The sequence below is a fragment of the Rhinoderma darwinii genome, chromosome 10 (assembly GCF_050947455.1).
Source record: "Rhinoderma darwinii isolate aRhiDar2 chromosome 10, aRhiDar2.hap1, whole genome shotgun sequence".
In the NCBI taxonomy this organism is placed as follows: domain Eukaryota; kingdom Metazoa; phylum Chordata; class Amphibia; order Anura; family Rhinodermatidae; genus Rhinoderma; species Rhinoderma darwinii.
This window is the reverse complement of record NC_134696.1, coordinates 100,335,678-100,354,403: the sequence shown is the minus strand read 5'-3', so window position 1 is coordinate 100,354,403 and position 18,726 is coordinate 100,335,678. Positions and strand designations below refer to the sequence as shown.

General features: G+C 46.2%; 1 pseudogene; it reads right to left on the bottom strand.

The window, feature by feature from the left end:
• Positions 1-1,610: 1,610 nt before the first annotated feature.
• The window catches only part of LOC142661631 (phospholipase A2 inhibitor and Ly6/PLAUR domain-containing protein-like), a 30,724-nt pseudogene continuing 13,608 nt past the window's right edge, over positions 1,611-18,726 (bottom strand).

Sequence of the window (18,726 nt, the reverse complement as noted above, 5' to 3'; positions counted from 1 at the left end):
CAGATTTTTGGTTGGGCCCCTGGGGTGTGCACCCATCTATATTTAATATTCTCATGCTGCTGGATGGTGATCTATCTATCTATCTATCTATCTATCTATCTATCTATCTATCTATCTATCTATCTATCTATCTATCTATCTATCTATCTATCTATCTATCTATCTATATGGAGTTATCTACAGGGGGGCTGTATGGAGTTATCTACAGGGGGGCTGTATGGCGTTCTCTACAGGTCTACAGGGGGGGGCTGTATGGCGTTATCTACATTGGGGCTGTATGGTGTTCTCTACATAGGGGGTGTATGGCGTTATCTACAGGGGGCTGTATGGCGTTATCTACAGGGCGGGCTGTATGGCGTTATCTACAGGGTCGGCTGTATGGCGTTATCTACAGTGGGGTCTGTATGGCGTTATCTACAGGGTGGGCTGTATGGCATTATCTACAGGGGGCTGTATGGCGTTATCTACAGGGGGGCTGTATGATGTTATCTACAGAGGGGGCTGTATGGCGTTAACTACAGGGGGGCTGTATGGCGTTATCTACAGGGGGGGGCTGTATGATGTTATCTACAGAGGGGGCTGTATGGTGTTATCTACAGGGGGGCTGTAAAAAAGGCACTATCTTCAAGGGGGGTTGTGTGAAACCCAGGGGAGGGGGGGGGGCCCAGTCAAAAGTTTAGTATGGGGCCCAGTCTTTCCTAGTTACGCCCCTGGCAGTATAACTGAGGAGACTCCTTCCTGCTTGTCAGGGAAGGAGAAGATTCTCTACAGTAGCATGGCAATATAGCTCAGGAGACTCCTTCTTCTCAGCTTGTCAGGGAAGGAGCAGAGCCTCTGCAGTAACATGGCAGTATAAGTGAGGAGACTCCTTCCTGCTTGTCAGGGAAGGAGCAGATTCTCTACAGTAATATGACAGTATAACTGAGGAGACTCCTTCTTCCTTCTTGTCAGGGAAGGATCAGATTCTCTACAGTAGCATGGGGGTATAGATGAGGATACTCCTTTATCACTTGTCAGGGAAGGAGCGAAGCCTCTACAGTAACATGGCAGTATAACTAAGGAGACTCATTCTCCCTGCTTGTCAGGGAAGGAACAAAGTCCCTGCAGTGGCATGCCGGTATAGCGTAGAATACTCCTTATACTCAGATTTTTGGTTGGGTCCCTGGGGTGTGCACCCATCTATATTTAATATACTCATGCTGCTGGATGGTGGTCTATCTATCTATCTATCTATCTATCTATCTATCTATCTATCTATCTATCTATCTATCTATCTATCTATCTATCTATCTATCTATCTATCTATCTATCTATCATCTATCTATCTATCTATCTATCTATCTATCTATCTATCTATCTATCTATCTATCTATCTATCTATCTATCTATCTATCTATCTATCTATCTATCTATCTATCTATCTCTCTCTATCTATCTCTCTGTCTGTCTGTCTGTCTCTCTATCTATCTATCTATCTAGACCTTGCGGTGGTTTCACCTAGAACGCTTTAGTGTCCCACTCTAGTGTCCTTTAATTTTATCAATAACGGAAAATTAACGTAAGCAAGGTTCACACTTATTTTATATATTTATATATATTTATTACCCAACATAATATGATTCCAGTTGTATTCGAAAGCTGTGCACACAACATATATTAACTCAAATTGGTCCCAAAAGGGGATCACATTCAGATCCTGTTCTCATCTACTCAATGGAATTTAATTTACCCATGAATGTTTTTGGAGAAGAACATTTACACTCTGTTGATCTGGTTGAAGTCCATGGTTTTTATATGACCCATAGCAGCCTATTCTGGTTCCAATTAAGGTTAGAGAAGGAACAGAAACATCTAAGTGGTTACTTTCGTAAAGATTTTAACATTTCTTCCAACTAGGATTTTCTTACACCCCCCACCCATAACAGATCTCGATGGCTATTTGACCATTTCATCTCTCTGTCTAATGCACGAATCTTGAACTTTTTGACTTTTTGAATTTTTTTTATACTATATGTGAAGATAATTCTTGAGATATTCCACATTGGAACCTGCTGTTTAGTCGAATGTAAACTGTTTCTTCTACATTATGCTATTTTAAGGTTAGAAGGCACTAAAATATTTTTGGGGATATTTTTGGATGTAATAGCTAAAAACGTTACATGATGCTTATCAGGTTATATTATATGTCTACTATCTCTATTCTTCACAAGTTTCAAACAAATTCAGCAAGTTTGAAAATACAGTACTTTGCTTTATTATTGTGCCCTAATTTTTCATTATATGATGTTTTTGTCTCCATTCACATTCAAAGCAAAGGTAAAGATTCTGCTTGTTGTCACTCAGACTATGTCTCTGGTTTAAACAGACAGCTATATGGCAGCTTAGCATTACCTGTCACACTGTGATGTGAGCTTGCACAATGCACTGCCCTATATTTACAGGAAATCTGTAGATTTTTTTTAACTAGCTTTGGATGTGAATGGAGAAAAAGCAAAAATCATCACAAAACCAATCAATAGTAAGTAAAACAAAGTTACTCTAAAGATTGTTATACGTCAGTAGTTTTGCACTGTTATTCTCGATATATTAATATTATACAGGGGGGGGGATATGTAGACAGGCTTCACGTGGTTGTTGTACACTTGGAAAACAGGGTGACAGTAAGGACAAGCAATAATAAACTGTTGTGGAGACAGTCACTTTCATTTGAGCATGTAAAACTGGTTTTCACTTGGGTGGTATTTAACGTTTTTTCTATTACTTGGATATCACACATCTCTTGGGTGGTGCAACCTCGTAAGGCGGCTCCATGGGGGTGTCCTCCTGCAGATAAAAAAAAATAATATGTGTGTAATGATAGGGGTAGGGAAACGGACAAGTGAGCCCTAATCTACCCGCCACTCTGTCCCTGCCTACTTGCAACGACCCGCCCTAGGCGACGGGGTACAACTGGGCGGCGGTCCCTACACTCAGTAAGTGCACAAGACAAACATACAAGGGAATATAAAGCAAAGGGAAAGGGGCAGTTGCCCACGGCAACACCATGAGCAACAGAGTGGTGAACGAGCAAAGTCAAACCAGGAGAGCACGGGGTACCAAACGCAGAGCAGAAGAGTAGTCAGAAAGCCAGGGTCAGTATGGAGCAGGATCAAGTAGTTAGGAGCTGTAGCTGGGCCAGGAAACCACACGGAAAGGATCACAAGCAAGGAGGAATAGGAAAGGCAGGTATAAATAGACAGAGGGCGGGAGCTAGCTGAGTCTGGCCAGGCTGCGATAGGCTCTCCCACTCCTAAGCCTGCCAGCCTGAGTGGTGGAAGCTGGATTCAGTCTCAGAGAGATAGACTCAGGTGAAGACTGGTTACCTATGGAAGTGAACCCCGAAGCTGTGCCTGGCAGATCCTTTACAATGTGTATCTTTTAATCTAATTTTATAGGTAAATATCCAAAAATAAAAAATGCACTCTCACTGGAGAACTTGGCACATTAGTGCATTAAATTATTTGAATAGGTTCCATGTAGTGTCTCATTTCTCCTGTGGTGGCGCTGCTGGGAAACTGAACACTTGTTGCCAAGTTCCCCCACAGATTACAGCTGATCCCTGAAGGTCCCAGGAGTAGGGTACCATGTTATCAGCCTTTTTTTGGTCTAAAGGTCAAGTTGTCCATACAACATTTACATTGCCCAGTGTCCCCATTATCACATACATTCAACTGTGTATTAATCTTGTCAGACAGTAAGGGTGGGGTGCACTATGGAAAGGTCGGTGGATATACAAAACGACTAATCTTTTTCTATTACCAATAGGAGGTGTCGGAGGTGTTCGGTAGTCCACATAAACATGAGATAGAAAGAGTCAGAGACCTAAGGATCCAGGAGTGTAATGTGTATGCCGGTGGACTGGCATTGTTTGGCATATGTAGGATAGAGATACAGATTTTAGGGCAAGATAGAAGTTAATCAGTGTGCTAGTTAGACAGGCAGCCATTGCTGTGAGTCAGTGCTGCTGCAACTATACAATTCTTACATTAATTTATGAATCACCAATCTTCATCACATGATTCACAAATCTTCTTCAATAATATTTATGCTGGTGCCGATAGCAGGTCATTGCCTTCTGAAACAGACGTCACAGACGTGCTGTCAGTCACTAATTGTTTTGCATGTATCTGTTACGTTGCTGGTGCTCAAGACCGCAACACCAGACAATCACTATCAAAACTGACAGAAAACAAATGGCACAAGTAAATCTCCAATGGATGAGAATAACTGAACACCGAAGGTAGTAGAAGATAGAGACAATGTATAAATGGAGTGGATGGCAGATGAATAGTATGCAAGCAGTTAACAGGTGAATAGACAGTGGGCAAGAATTTTCAGCACTCAATGAACCTATCTGAATACTATCCCACAGTAGGGTAAGACAACAGCTTGCCAGCAGACCAAACACACAGGAAAGGCAAACAAACCAGTGAAACAACTGGTGATACCCAAAAACCACTATACAAAAACTAGATCTCTCAGAGGACCAACAGGTTCCATGATACAAACAAACACATAGACAATAAAAAAGTCACCAACAAGATTCTGGAAAGAGTTTAGCACATGCCAGAAACAGTATAACCAGCACCGGAGTAATCCAGACCTGAAGTATACATAGGCACAAGAAAAGTAATCCGCCCTAATTAACCAGGCAAAGCTAAATGAAGACCATATCCAGACTCAGACTAAAGGCATTGCCTAGCAATGCCCAAAAACAGAGATAACAGAAATAATTGATTAGCAGCGGTCCTGTGTGATTTCTGAATTTCACTAATTTAATATAAACTATAGATCTTGTGGACAGAATAACTGGCGCAGGCTCAGCTGTGCCTCATTTAAAAAAAATGGCTGTTAAATGAGAAAGTGGCACTGGATGGGGTAATGTAAGAGGAAACATCTGTGCCACTTCATCCACCAATAAGAATTCGGGTGGCTGCGGTGCAAGTAGCAGCAGCAACACTGTTGGCACTAGCTGTCCGGCCAGTAGTAGCAGGCCACAGTTGTCCATTGCCTCTGATAGGCGTATTATTGTGGAGGTAGCGTATGACATTATGGAACGGATGGCTTACTCATCATCTCAGTCACAGTCTCTGACACTGGGACTTTGTGCCAGTGTTCAGCGCATTTCTCCTGGTCCTCCTCCTCTTTTCCAGTTATTCTGCAGCACAATAGAAGCAATTGGTGGTAGTGGTGGCATTGGCACTGGTAGCCATGGTGGTGGCATTCGGGAAATATATAGAGATGGGAATCATGAGGTGTAGCAAGGAACCCATGACATATCATAGTCTGAGAAAAGTAGCGGGAATGATGATGATGACAATGATGATGATTGTATGTTGGATAGGACCTGGGAACCGGATCAGGGGGAAGAGAATGTGCTGACATCAGAGGAGGAGGGGGCACTAAAGAGCAGAGCCGACATACGGGCAAAAATTCAAAACCTGCTAGGGGCAGATCGGAGTCCACCGTGGTCAGCTGTTGTTGGTGTAGGCTTAAAAGATGTCAAACCTTGGGCAAGCTGATGGAAATGGCGGCAGAAATGTTGCAAGCGTTGCTGGTGGTGGCTTTGTGTGTGCATCTATTGTGTGGGAATTTCTCATGTCCAACGCCCTCCTGGTCTTGCAGCGACAGAACGGTCTGCCTTTGTGCCGCTTGATCTGCGAAGTTCCAACTTGCTAGATATCCTGGATCGTCTGTACGAGCATTGTAAAGTGGTCAAGGATTACATCATGCACCAGACCACCAACGCAGGGAGCATGTGCTATTTTGAGCTAGTGACATCTCATCGGGGACGTGGGTTGCCTACTCAGACTCTCGAAGAGGCCACCAGATTTGTGAGTAAGGACAACAGCAGCATCAATGTCATCCCCTCATATTCATTTTGGAGCCAACGCTCACACTGATGCAACAGGAGATGCAGGAGTAACAGCTTCCACATCTTGCTTGCCGTCCTGTGCCTGTTGGGGACCCGCATGGACAATATCACGTGCAATTGGAAGTGGAGGAAGATGATGAGCTAGGACTTGAGGAGGATAAGGAGGAGGACATGTAGTCTTCAAAGGCACAGCTAGGGGACCAGGCTGACACTCATTGAGGCAGACGATGATGATGACGCTGGCCATAACCAACCATTGTAGAGCGACATTCTGGTGAGCACAGCAGGCGGAATGCTTGGTTGCTTAGCGCCGATTACGTATCATTAGCATCAAGCAACGGGATGACTATTAGATCGCCACCCTCCCTATAAAAGCAAAATTAGGGACTTTTTCCCTGCCTCCGAGAGGGAGGCAAAATTAGTGTATTACCAGGATACTCTCTGTGTCCAGATTGCCGCAGCTTTCGCCGAGCAGACACCTTCCGGCCACATGTCTGGCCATTCCTCCTTGAGCTGCCTTTACTTTTATGTGACGCCCATCAGCACATGGATACGCACCGCCCGAAGAAGTAGTATCAGCCATACATGACAGTGAGGACTGACTGTATATCACTGGCCCAATGATGCAGTCCTAGAAGACTTCAGACTGTCATACATTACTTTTCAGGGCATTTATCATTTGCCACAAATTATTTCGGACCAAATTGAATCTGACGGCCAGTTTGACTGAAACAGACCAGAAAATAATTTCAGGAAGTTTTCTCATCTCTACTCATAATATGACTGGAACAAGCAGCCGAACGCAAGTCTGTAGCTCAAGTGGAAGATTCAGTTAAGGACTGTCATCCTCGGTGTTCTCCAAAAACTTCACCAACCCCAAAGTTGAAAGGTATCAATGCTTGGAGGTGTGAACATTGCAGCTATCATCATACTTATCTTTGAAGGTCTTACCTGTAGCATATATATGCCGGACCATACATCGTGTCTCCTCCTTGGTGCAGTTCATGAAGATGTTACAATCACAGGTTTTAGAGTTGGAAGCATAGCAGGATTTACATCTTAGCCCATTGCTTTTAAATTTTTCATCTTTAGAAGCAGGTTTATCTGGTGGAACTTACGGTAAAAGAAAAAAAATGAAACAGAGAAAAATTACTGATCAACTTTCAAAACTAAGTATGATAAAACAGCAGTTTTCATATTGGCCACTAGATGTCAGCAGAACAGTTCATACTACAGATCCTTCCTTTACAGTCTACAGTAAAACAATGTTATCTCCTTATTTTCACTGGTAAAGTTGGCCATACATTAGTGATTTCAGACTTGTCGTCCACGTTTGGTCTGCGAAGGATGTCATTTTGTATGATAGCGCCATAAGAGAAAAATGACAAAGAAGTGATCGATCTCGATCTTGATCTGTGGCCTGGTCCTGGCTTCTAGTAATGGAATGCAGATATGTCGTTAAACGACTTTTCAAAGACAACACTTGACAACGACCCAAAAAGCCGAACCGGCAGATCAACTTTTTACAGAAATTTGCTCGTTTATGTTAGCTGAAAATGGTTTATATCAGCGTTTTCTGCCATCCAAAATCTCTAGTGTATGGTCCTCAGAGAGTACAATTTGTCACACACAATTGTACCGTGTCCATCGTGCGATCAGATGCTGCTGCTATGAATTATTCCTCTATCGTTCCATTACCACTTACTGGTGGGGACGAGGGGAGTACACTTGTCAGTTTCGCAGCAGGTCGCGTTAGTCTTCAGTATACCTTTTTCAAAACGCACAGTCCCAGTCTTATGTTGTGAACAGTTGCCACAGAGTCTCATGAAGAAAGAAGTTTCCCTTGCACCTGTGTAAAACATTAAAATAATTAGTGACGCCATCAATAGATGAGTGTGATTCACCGGGGACGTATCAAATAAAGCTGTATAACATGACATAATATATCGAGCTGCTTTATAAAAGGGGGGTTTATGTGTGGCGCTTACATTACATAAAGAAATTACCTAATAACATTTATTTATCTATCTGCCATTCTGACTGTCTCATGCCCATGGCCGCGGGCCGTCAGGCTCATTCACCTCCTGACGCCCGCAGCCATGGATCTGTGAGTGCTGGTCCCCATCTCCTCCTCAGGAGACGCCAGCGCTCACTACCGCTTCTCCCGGCCGGGTCCTGTAGGGTGTGCTGGCACGCTTGTGCCCGCTCTTAAAGGGCCAGGGTGCGCACCTGAATTCAAGTTCAAAATTAGCCCATGAGCACCTTGGACTATAAGAGGGGCCCAGCCCCTTCCTGCCTTGCCTGAGCCTTGTTGTCGTTATCCTAGTCTGTCTATGCAAATGGTCTCCGAAGTGTTTTCCAGTTCCCAGTGTTTCCCGTTCCTGCTACCTGTAACCTGTATCCTGTGCTATCCTGGTCAAGTGCCGTGTTGAGCTGAAGTCGTGCTGTGCTGCATACCACACCTGTCCTGCTACACAATGCCTGGCGCCTGGATGCTGCCTAGTCCCAGCCGAGCCTGTCTTGCTACTGTCTGAGCTACCACTGGTACATTATAAGAAACAATAGACTGTGACCTGTGTCCTGTTGGGCAGCAGCCATACCATCAAGGCAGTACAGCCCAGTGGGTCCATGAACCCAATGTGACAGTCTCCCTCTCTCTCTCTCTCTCTTTCAGGATTTTCTTAAGGGGGAAGGGCGTAATTTAGCCCGTCCTCATCTAGCCCAGACAGTAGTGTATAAAGGTACTGGCTGGGCCACCTTCTCTTCTCGGCTCCATCTGAGCTCGCCCCCCTTCTGCTCCCTCATCTACCCAGTGCCCAATTACTTCATGGCACAGGCGCTTCTTGCTTTAGGTTTCTTACAGCAACTTTACAAAGATCTTCTCCCTTCCTTGGCACTCGGTGAGAGACGCAAATCTGTGTAGCCGTGTACACCAATGATATTTTATACATATAATATAAAGTGATCTAAATTAACATGTGTAATAAAATAAAATAAAATAAAGGTATTTTGCACTTTTTTTTGTATTTTCTGAAAAAAAAGTGACTTCTCCTAATTGAATCTTCCTTTTTATTGTGACTATTGTAATTAGCGGGTTCAGTTCCGCGGCCTGATGTCCTCACCTTCAGGAAGTCATTAGCTCGGTAATGTGTGTTCTTTCTTTTTTTAATGTTTCCTGTTTCTTACTAATTATTTCCAGATCTCAAACCACTTAGATGAAAAAAAGAAGAATTTACAGATAGAGATGCCAGGTGTGTTTGATACTGAGGGTATAATAAGGGCACGGCGTGGCAGAAACACAATAGAAACATTATTCTTACTCCAAAAGAAAGAAGAAAGAAAATAATAATGAGGGTGAGGCCAGATGTGGTGGGGGGGGGGGGGGGGGGGGGCGACATGCTGGTGCTGAGGACTTGCCATGGGTTTAATTGAAAACATTGAAACCCGCATGAAAAAAATTGCATGTTCTGATTTCTCCCCAGAATTTGTCCACTACTTGTGGATGAGATTTTAAAAATCTTATCACTACCCTGACATGGACACATGGAATGACATAGTTTTGTAAGTAAGTACACACTAATATACACTTATGCATACACACAAGCACATACATTGCATTAACACGTACACATATACAGACATACACAACCTGTACACACAATTATACACAAACATGTAGATAAAAAACTATATAAACACACATACAAAAATGCACACACACACACACACACACACACACACACACACACACACACACACACACACACACACACACACACAGTACCCAGAGATACATATGTACAGCCATACATTGATATTCACTTGTACAAACATACACACATATAAAGAAATATGTATATACAAATATATATCTATATATATATGTCTATCTATCTATCTATCTATCTATCTATCTATCTATCTATCTATCTATCTATCTATCTATCTATCTATCTATCTATCTATCTATCTATCTATCTATCTATCTATCTATCTCATATCTATCTATCTATCTCATATCTATCTATCTATCTATCTATCTATCTATCTATCTATCTATCTATCTATCTATCTATCTATCTATCTATCTATCTATCTATCTATCTATCTATCTATCTAACTATCTATCATCTATCTATCTATCTATCTATCTATCTATCTATCTATCTATCTATCTATCTATCTATCTATCTATCTATCTATCTATCTATCTATCTATCTATCCATCTCATATCTATCTATCTATCTATCTATCTATCTATCTATCTATCTATCTATCTATCTATCTATCTATCATCTATCTATCTATTTATCTATCTATCTATCTATCTATCTATCTATCTATCTATCTATCTATCTATCTATCTATCTATCTCATATCTATCTATCTATCTATCTATCTATCTATCTATCTATCTATCTATCTATCTATCTATCTATCTATCTATCTATCTATCTATCTATCTATCTATCTATCTATCTATCTATCATCTTGTAAAGGATCTGCCAGGCACAGCTTCGGGGTTAACTCCCAGAACTAATAAGTCAGCACCTGAGAATACATCCCTGAGACTGACTCCTGCTTCCACCATTCAGGCTGGCAGGCTTAGGAGTGGGAGAGCCTATCGTAACCTGGCCAGACTCAGCTAGCTCCCGCCCTCGGTCTATTTAAGCCTGCACTTCCTGTCCCTCGGTGCTTGTGGTTCTTTCCTTGTGGTTTCCTGGCCCAGCTACAGCTCCTGCTATTTTTGATCCTGCTCCATACAGACCCTGGCTTACCGACTACTCTTCTGCTTTTCGTTTTGTACCTCGCACACTCCTGGCTTGACTCGGCTCGTTCACCACACTGGTTGCTCACGGTGTTGCCGTGGGCAACGGCCCCTTTTCCTTGCTTGTGTTCCTTTGTATGTTTGTCGTGTTTGTCGTGCACTTACTGAGCGCAGGGACCGCCGCCCAGTTGTACCCCGTCGCCTAGGGCGGGTCGTTGCAAGTAGGCAGGGACAGAGTGGTGGGTAGATTAGGGCTCACTTGTCCGTCTCCCTACCCCCTGCCATTACATAATCACAAGCCCATACCTAGTCTACCCCTGGTCCCTGACACCACTATGGACCCCCGTGAGACCCTGGCTCAGCAAATGCAGGGTCTCTCCCTACAGGTCCAGGCCCTGGCTCAGAGGGTCAACCAGCCTGATGCTACCCTGGTAGTTCCCCTCACCGCACCTCTTGAACCCCACCTCAAGTTGCCCGACCGGTTCTCAGGGGACCGGAGGGCTTTTTTCTCCTTTCGGGAGAGTTGTAGGCTTTACTTTCGTTTAAAGCCTCATTCCTCAGGTTCTGAGAGCCAGCGGGTGGGTATAATTATGTCCCGGCTCCAGGAAGGGCCCCAAGAGTGGGCCTTCTCCTTGGCTCCTGACGCCCCTGAACTTTCCTCCGTTGATTGTTTCTTTTCTGCTCTCTGACTTATTTATGACGAGACTGACAGGACTGCCTTTGCCGAGAGTCAGCTGGTGACCTTAAGTCAGGGTAAGAGACCTGTTGAGGAGTATTGCTCTGACTTTCGGAAGTGGTGCGTAGCTTCTCGGTGGAATGACCCTGCCTTAAGGTGCCAGTTTAGGTTGGGTCTGTCGAATGCCCTGAAAGACCTGCTAGTTAGCTATCCCTCTTCTGACTCCCTAGACCAGGTTATGGCTTTAGCGGTACGACTTGACCGACGTCTCAGGGAACGACAACGTGAACGTTTATGTGTTTTCTCCTCCGACTCCCCCATGATGCCTCCCGAAGCTCCGTTGCTTCGTTCCTCCCCGAAATATTCAGAGATACCTATGCAACTCGGGGCCTCCGTGTCCCCCCAACAACGTAGAGAATTCCGCAGGAAGAATGGTCTCTGCTTCTACTGTGGGGACGACAAGCATCAAGTGAACAACTGTCCTAAGCGTAAGATTGCTGTAATGACCGGGGGGTAGGGAAACGGACAAGTGAGCCCTAATCTACCCGCCACTCTGTCCCTGCCTACTTGCAACGACCCGCCCTAGGCGACGGGGTACAACTGGGCGGCGGTCCCTGCACTCAGTAAGTGCACGACAAACACGACAAACATACAAGGGAATACAAGCAAGGGAAAGGGGCAGTTGCCCACGGCAACACCGTGAGCAACCAGAGTGGTGAACGAGCCGAGTCAAGCCAGGAGTGTGCGAGGTACCAAACGAAGAGCAGAAGAGTAGTCAGTAAGCCAGGGTCTGTATGGAGCAGGAACAAAATAGAAGGAGCTGTAGCTGGGCCAGAAAACCACACGAAAAAGAATAACAAGCAAGGAGGAACAGGAAATGCAGGTATAAATAGACAGAGGGCGGGAGCTAGCTGAGTCTGGCCAGGCTGCGATAGGCTCTCCCACTCCTAAGCCTGCCAGCCTGAGTGGTGGAAGCTGGAGTCAGTCTCAGGGATGTAGATTCAGGTGCTGACTGATTAATTAAGGGAGTTAACCCCGAAGCTGTGCCTGGCAGATCCTTTACAGTACCCCCCCTTTTATGAGGGGCAACCGGACCCTTTCTAAGTGGACCTGGCTTACTGGGGAAACGCAGGTGGAACCTCCTGACCAATACCCCAGCGTGAACATCCCGGGCGGGTACCCAAGTCCTCTCCTCGGGCCCGTAACCTCTCCAATGGACCAGGTACTGGAGGGAGCCTTGGACCATCTTGCTGTCCACAATCCTGGCCACCTCGAATTCCACCCCCTCAGGGGTGAGGACGGGAACAGGAGGTCTCCTCGAGGGAGCCAAGGACGGGGAGCAGCGTTTAAGGAGGGAGGCATGAAACACGTCGTGTATACGAAAAGACGGGGGTAACTCCAGCCGGAAGGAGACAGGATTGAGGACCTCAATGACGTTATACGGCCCAATAAACCGGGGAGCAAATTTCTTGGACGGAACCTTGAGACGCAAGTTCCTAGACGACAACCACACCAGATCCCCGACCATAAACAGGGGGTTAGCAGAACGTTTTCTATCAGCCTGAGTTTTTTGTACGCTCTGAGACGCCTCTAGGTTCTTCTGAACCTGGGCCCAGACTGTGCACAGTTCCCGATGAACGACCTCTACCTCGGGATTGTTGGAACTACCAGGTGAAACGGAGGAGAACCGTGGATTAAACCCAAAATTACAGAAAAAGGGAGAGACCCCTGACGAGTTACTGACCCGGTTATTAAGGGAAAATTCGGCGAGGGGAATGAATGAGACCCAATCATATTGACAGTCAGAGACAAAACACCTTAAGTATTGTTCTAGAGATTGATTAGTCCTCTCCGTTTGACCATTGGTTTCAGGATGGAAGGCAGAGGAGAAGGACAGATCAATCCCCAACTTCATACAGAAGGCTCTCCAAAACAATGAAACAAATTGTACCCCTCTGTCCGAAACAATATTGACAGGGACCCCATGGAGACGCAGGATGTGTTTGACAAACAAGGTAGCCAACGTCTTGGCGTTGGGTAGTTTCTTGAGGGGCACAAAGTGGCACATCTTACTGAAGCGGTCTACCACCACCCACACCACCGACTTGCCTTGGGATGGAGGCAAATCGGTGATAAAATCCATGGAGATCTGTGTCCAAGGTCTCTGGGGAATGGGCAACGAACGCAGTAAGCCCGCTGGTCGAGACCTGGGAGTCTTGGACCTAGCACAAACCTCACAAGCGGCGACGTAGGCCTTAACGTCTTTAGGCAACCCAGGCCACCAATAATTTCTGGTAATGAGGTGTTTGGTACCCAGGATGCCTGGATGACCAGATAGTGCGGAGTCATGATTTTCCCTAAGTACCCTTAGCCGGAACTGCAGGGGAACAAACAGCTTGTTCTCAGGAAGGTTCCCGGGAGCTGAACCTTGATCAGCAGCAATTTCAGAGACTAAATCAGAATCGATCGAGGAAATGATTATACCTGGAGGCAAAATACAAGCAGGATCTTCCTCCGAAGGAGGGCTGGCCATGAAGCTACGCGACAGTGCATCAGCCTTAATATTTTTAGACCCAGCCCTATAGGTAACCAAAAAATTTAATCTGGTAAAAAATAACGCCCATCGAGCTTGTCTCGGGTTTAGCCTCTGGGCAGATTCTAGGAAAACCAGATTCTTGTGGTCGGTAAGGACCGTTACCTGGTGTCTAGCCCCCTCCAGGAAGTGGCGCCACTCTTCAAATGCCCATTTAATGGCTAAGAGTTCGCGGTTGCCAATATCATAGTTACTCTCAGTTGGCGAAAACTTCCTGGAGAAGTAGGCACAGGGGCGGAGATGGGTGAGGGACCTGGTACCCTGGGACAAGACAGCCCCCACTCCCACCTCAGATGCGTCAACTTCCACGATAAATGGCTCCATTTGGTTGGGCTGAACCAGCACTGGGGCCGAGATAAAGCACTTCTTAAGGACCTCAAAAGCCTGGAAAGCCTCAGGAGGCCAGTGGAGGAGATCAGCACCTTTGCGAGTGAGGTCCGTAAGAGGCTTAGCGATGACCGAGAAGTTAGCAATAAATCTCCTGTAATAATTAGCGAACCCCAAAAAACACTGTAATGCCTTCAGGGAGGCAGGTTGGACCCATTCCGCCACAGCCTGAACCTTGGCGGGGTCCATGCGAAATTCATGAGGAGTGAGGATTTGACCCAAAAATGGTATCTCCTGTACCCCAAACACACATTTTTCGGTTTTGGCAAACAGTTTGTTTTCCCGAAGGACCTGGAGCACCTTCCTGACATGCTCAATGTGGGAGGACCAGTCCTTGGAAAACACCAGTATGTCATCAAGGTACACTACAAGAAATATCCCCAGGTAATTTCTCAAAATCTCATTTATAAAATTCTGGAAGACCGCAGGGGCATTACACAACCCAAAGGGCATGACGAGGTATTCGAAATGGCCTTCGGGCGTGTTAAACGCAGTCTTCCACTCATCCCCCTCTTTGATGTGAATGAGGTTATACGCCCCCCGTAGATCCAATTTAGAGAACCATTGGGCCCCCTGAACCTGATTAAAGAGATCAGGAATCAAAGGAAGGGGATACTGGTTCCTTACCGTGACCTTATTCAGGCTACGGTAGTCAATGCATGGCCTAAGACCACCATCCTTCTTCCCCACGAAGAAGAAGCCAGCACCTACCGGAGAAGAAGAGGGACGAATGTAACCCTTGGCCAGGGATTCCTGGATATACTCTCTCATGGCTTCACGTTCGGGACAAGAAAGATTAAATATCCTACCCTTAGGAAGCTTTGCTCCTGGTACCAATTCGATAGCGCAATCGTATTCTCTATGAGGAGGTAACACTTCGGAGGCCTCCCTAGAGAAAACATCAGCGAAGTCCTGAACAAACTCGGGTAGCGTATTCGCCTCCTCAGGGGGAGAAATAGAATTAACAGAAAAACATGACGTACAACATTCATTACCCCATTTGGTTAGCTCCCCAGTATTCCAGTCAAACGTGGGATTATGCAACTGCAACCAGGGAAGGCCTAGAACCAAATCGTACGATAATCCCTGCATCAACAGTACAGAGCATTGCTCCAAATGCATGGAGCCAACAAGGAGTTCAAAAACAGGGGTATGCTGTGTAAAATAACCATTACCAAGAGGAGTGGAGTCGATACCCACTACCGGGACAAGTTTAGGCAAATCAATCAGAGGCATAGCAAGAGACATAGCAAATTCCACAGACATAATATTAGTAGAGGACCCTGAATCCACGAAGGCACTGCCGGTAGCAGACCTACCACCAAAAGAGACCTGAAAGGGAAGCAAGATCTTAGTACGTTTCCTATTTACTGGAAATACCTGTGCGCCCAAGTGACCTCCCCGATGATCACTTAGGCGCGGAAGTTCTCTGGCTGCATTCTTACGCTTAGGACAGTTGTTCACTTGATGCTTGTCATCCCCACAGTAGAAGCAGAGACCATTCTTCCTGCGGAATTCTCTACGTTGTTGGGGGGACACGGAGGCCCCGAGTTGCATAGGTATCTCTGAGTCTTTCCTGGAGGAACGAAGCAACGGAACTTCGGGAGGCATCATGGGGGAGTCGGAGGAGAAAACACATAAACGTTCATGTTGTCGTTCCCTGAGACGTCGGTCAAGTCGTACCGCTAAAGCCATAGCCTGGTCTAGGGAGTCAGAAGAGGGATAGCTAACTAGCAGGTCTTTCAGGGCATTCGACAGACCCAACCTAAACTGGCACCTTAAGGCAGGGTCATTCCACCGAGAAGCTACGCACCACTTCCTAAAGTCAGAGCAATACTCCTCAACAGGTCTCTTACCCTGACGTAAGGTCACCAGCTGACTCTCGGCAAAGGCAGTCCTGTCAGTCTCGTCATAAATAAGTCCGAGAGCAGAAAAGAAACAATCAACGGAGGAAAGTTCAGTGGCGTCAGGAGCCAAGGAGAAGGCCCACTCTTGGGGCCCTTCCTGGAGCCGGGAAATAATTATACCCACCCGCTGGCTCTCAGAACCTGAGGAATGAGGCTTTAAACGAAAGTAAAGCCTACAACTCTCCCGAAAGGAGAGAAAAGCCCTCCGGTCCCCTGAGAACCGGTCGGGCAACTTGAGGTGGGGTTCAAGAGGTGCGGTGAGGGGAACTACCAAGCTAGCATCAGGCTGGTTGACCCTCTGAGCCAGGGCCTGGACCTGTAGGGAGAGACCCTGCATTTGCTGAGCCAGGGTCTCACGGGGGTCCATAGTGGTGTCAGGGACCAGGGTAGACTAGGTATGGGCTTGTTATTATGTAATGACCGGGGGGTAGGGAAACGGACAAGTGAGCCCTAATCTACCCGCCACTCTGTCCCTGCCTACTTGCAACGACCCGCCCTAGGCGACGGGGTACAACTGGGCGGCGGTCCCTGCACTCAGTAAGTGCACGACAAACACGACAAACATACAAGGGAATACAAGCAAGGGAAAGGGGCAGTTGCCCACGGCAACACCGTGAGCAACCAGAGTGGTGAACGAGCCGAGTCAAGCCAGGAGTGTGCGAGGTACCAAACGAAGAGCAGAAGAGTAGTCAGTAAGCCAGGGTCTGTATGGAGCAGGAACAAAATAGAAGGAGCTGTAGCTGGGCCAGGAAACCACACGAAAAAGAATAACAAGCAAGGAGGAACAGGAAATGCAGGTATAAATAGACAGAGGGCGGGAGCTAGCTGAGTCTGGCCAGGCTGCGATAGGCTCTCCCACTCCTAAGCCTGCCAGCCTGAGTGGTGGAAGCTGGAGTCAGTCTCAGGGATGTAGATTCAGGTGCTGACTGATTAATTAAGGGAGTTAACCCCGAAGCTGTGCCTGGCAGATCCTTTACAATTGCAGCCAGAGAACTTCCGCGTCTAAGTGATCATCGGGGAGGTCACTTGGGCGCACAGGTATTTCCCGTAAATATGAAACGTACTAAGATCTTGCTTCCCTTTCAGGTCTCTTTTGGTGGTAGGTCTGCTACCGGCAGTGCCTTCGTGGATTCAGGGTCCTCTACTAATATCATGTCTGTGGAATATGTCCCTTGCTATGCCTCTGATTGATTTGCCTAAACCTGTCCCGGTAGTGGGTATCGACTCCACTCCTCTTGCTAATGGTTATTTTACACAGCATACTCCTGTTTTTGAACTCCTTGTTGGCTCCATGCATTTGGAGCAATGCTCTGTACTGTTGATGCAGGGATTATCGTACGATTTGGTTCTAGGTCTTCCCTGGATGCAGTTGCATAATCCCACGTTTGACTGGAATACTGGGGAGCTAACCAAATGGGGTAATGAATGTTGTACGTCATGTTTTTCTGTTAATTCTATTTCTCCCCCTAAGGAGGCGAATACGCTACCCGAGTTTGTTCAGGACTTCGCTGATGTTTTCTCTAGGGAGGCCTCCGAAGTGTTACCTCCTCATAGAGAATACGATTGCGCTATCGAATTGGTACCAGGAGCTAAGCTTCCTAAGGGTAGGATATTTAATCTTTCTTGTCCCGAACGTGAAGCTATGAGAGTGTATATCCAGGAATCCCTGGCCAAGGGTTACATTCGTCCCTCTTCTTCTCCGGTAGGTGCTGGCTTCTTCTTCGTGGGGAAGAAGGATGGTGGTCTTAGGCCATGCATTGACTACCGTAACCTGAATAAGGTCACGGTAAGGAACCAGTATCCCCTTCCTTTGATTCCTGATCTCTTTAATCAGGTTCAGGGGGCCCAATGGTTTTCTAAATTGGATCTACGGGGGGGCGTATAACCTTATTCGCATCAAAGAGGGGGATGAGTGGAAGACTGCGTTTAACACGCCAGAAGGCCATTTAGAATACCTCGTCATGCCCTTTGGGTTGTGTAATGCCCCTGCGGTCTTCCAGAATTTCATAAATGAGATTTTGAGAAATTACCTGGGGATTTTTCTGGTAGTGTACCTTGATGACATACTGGTGTTTTACAAGGACTGGTCCTCCCACATTGAGCATGTCAGGAAGGTGCTCCAGGTCCTTCGGGAAAACAAACTGTTTGCCAAAACCGAAAAATGTGTGTTTGGGGTACAGGAGATTCCATTTTTGGGTCAAATCCTCACTCCTCATGAATTCCGCATGGACCCCGCCAAGGTTCAGGCTGTGGCGGAATGGGTCCAACCTGCCTCCCTGAAGGCGTTACAGTGTTTTTTGGGGTTCGCTAATTATTACAGGAGATTTATTGCTAACTTCTCGGTCATCGCTAAGCCCCTTACGGACCTCACTCGCAAAGGTGCTGATCTCCTCCACTGGCCTCCTGAGGCTGTCCAGGCTTTTGAGGTCCTTAAGAAGTGCTTTGTCTCGGCCCCGGTGCTGGTTCAGCCCAACCAAATG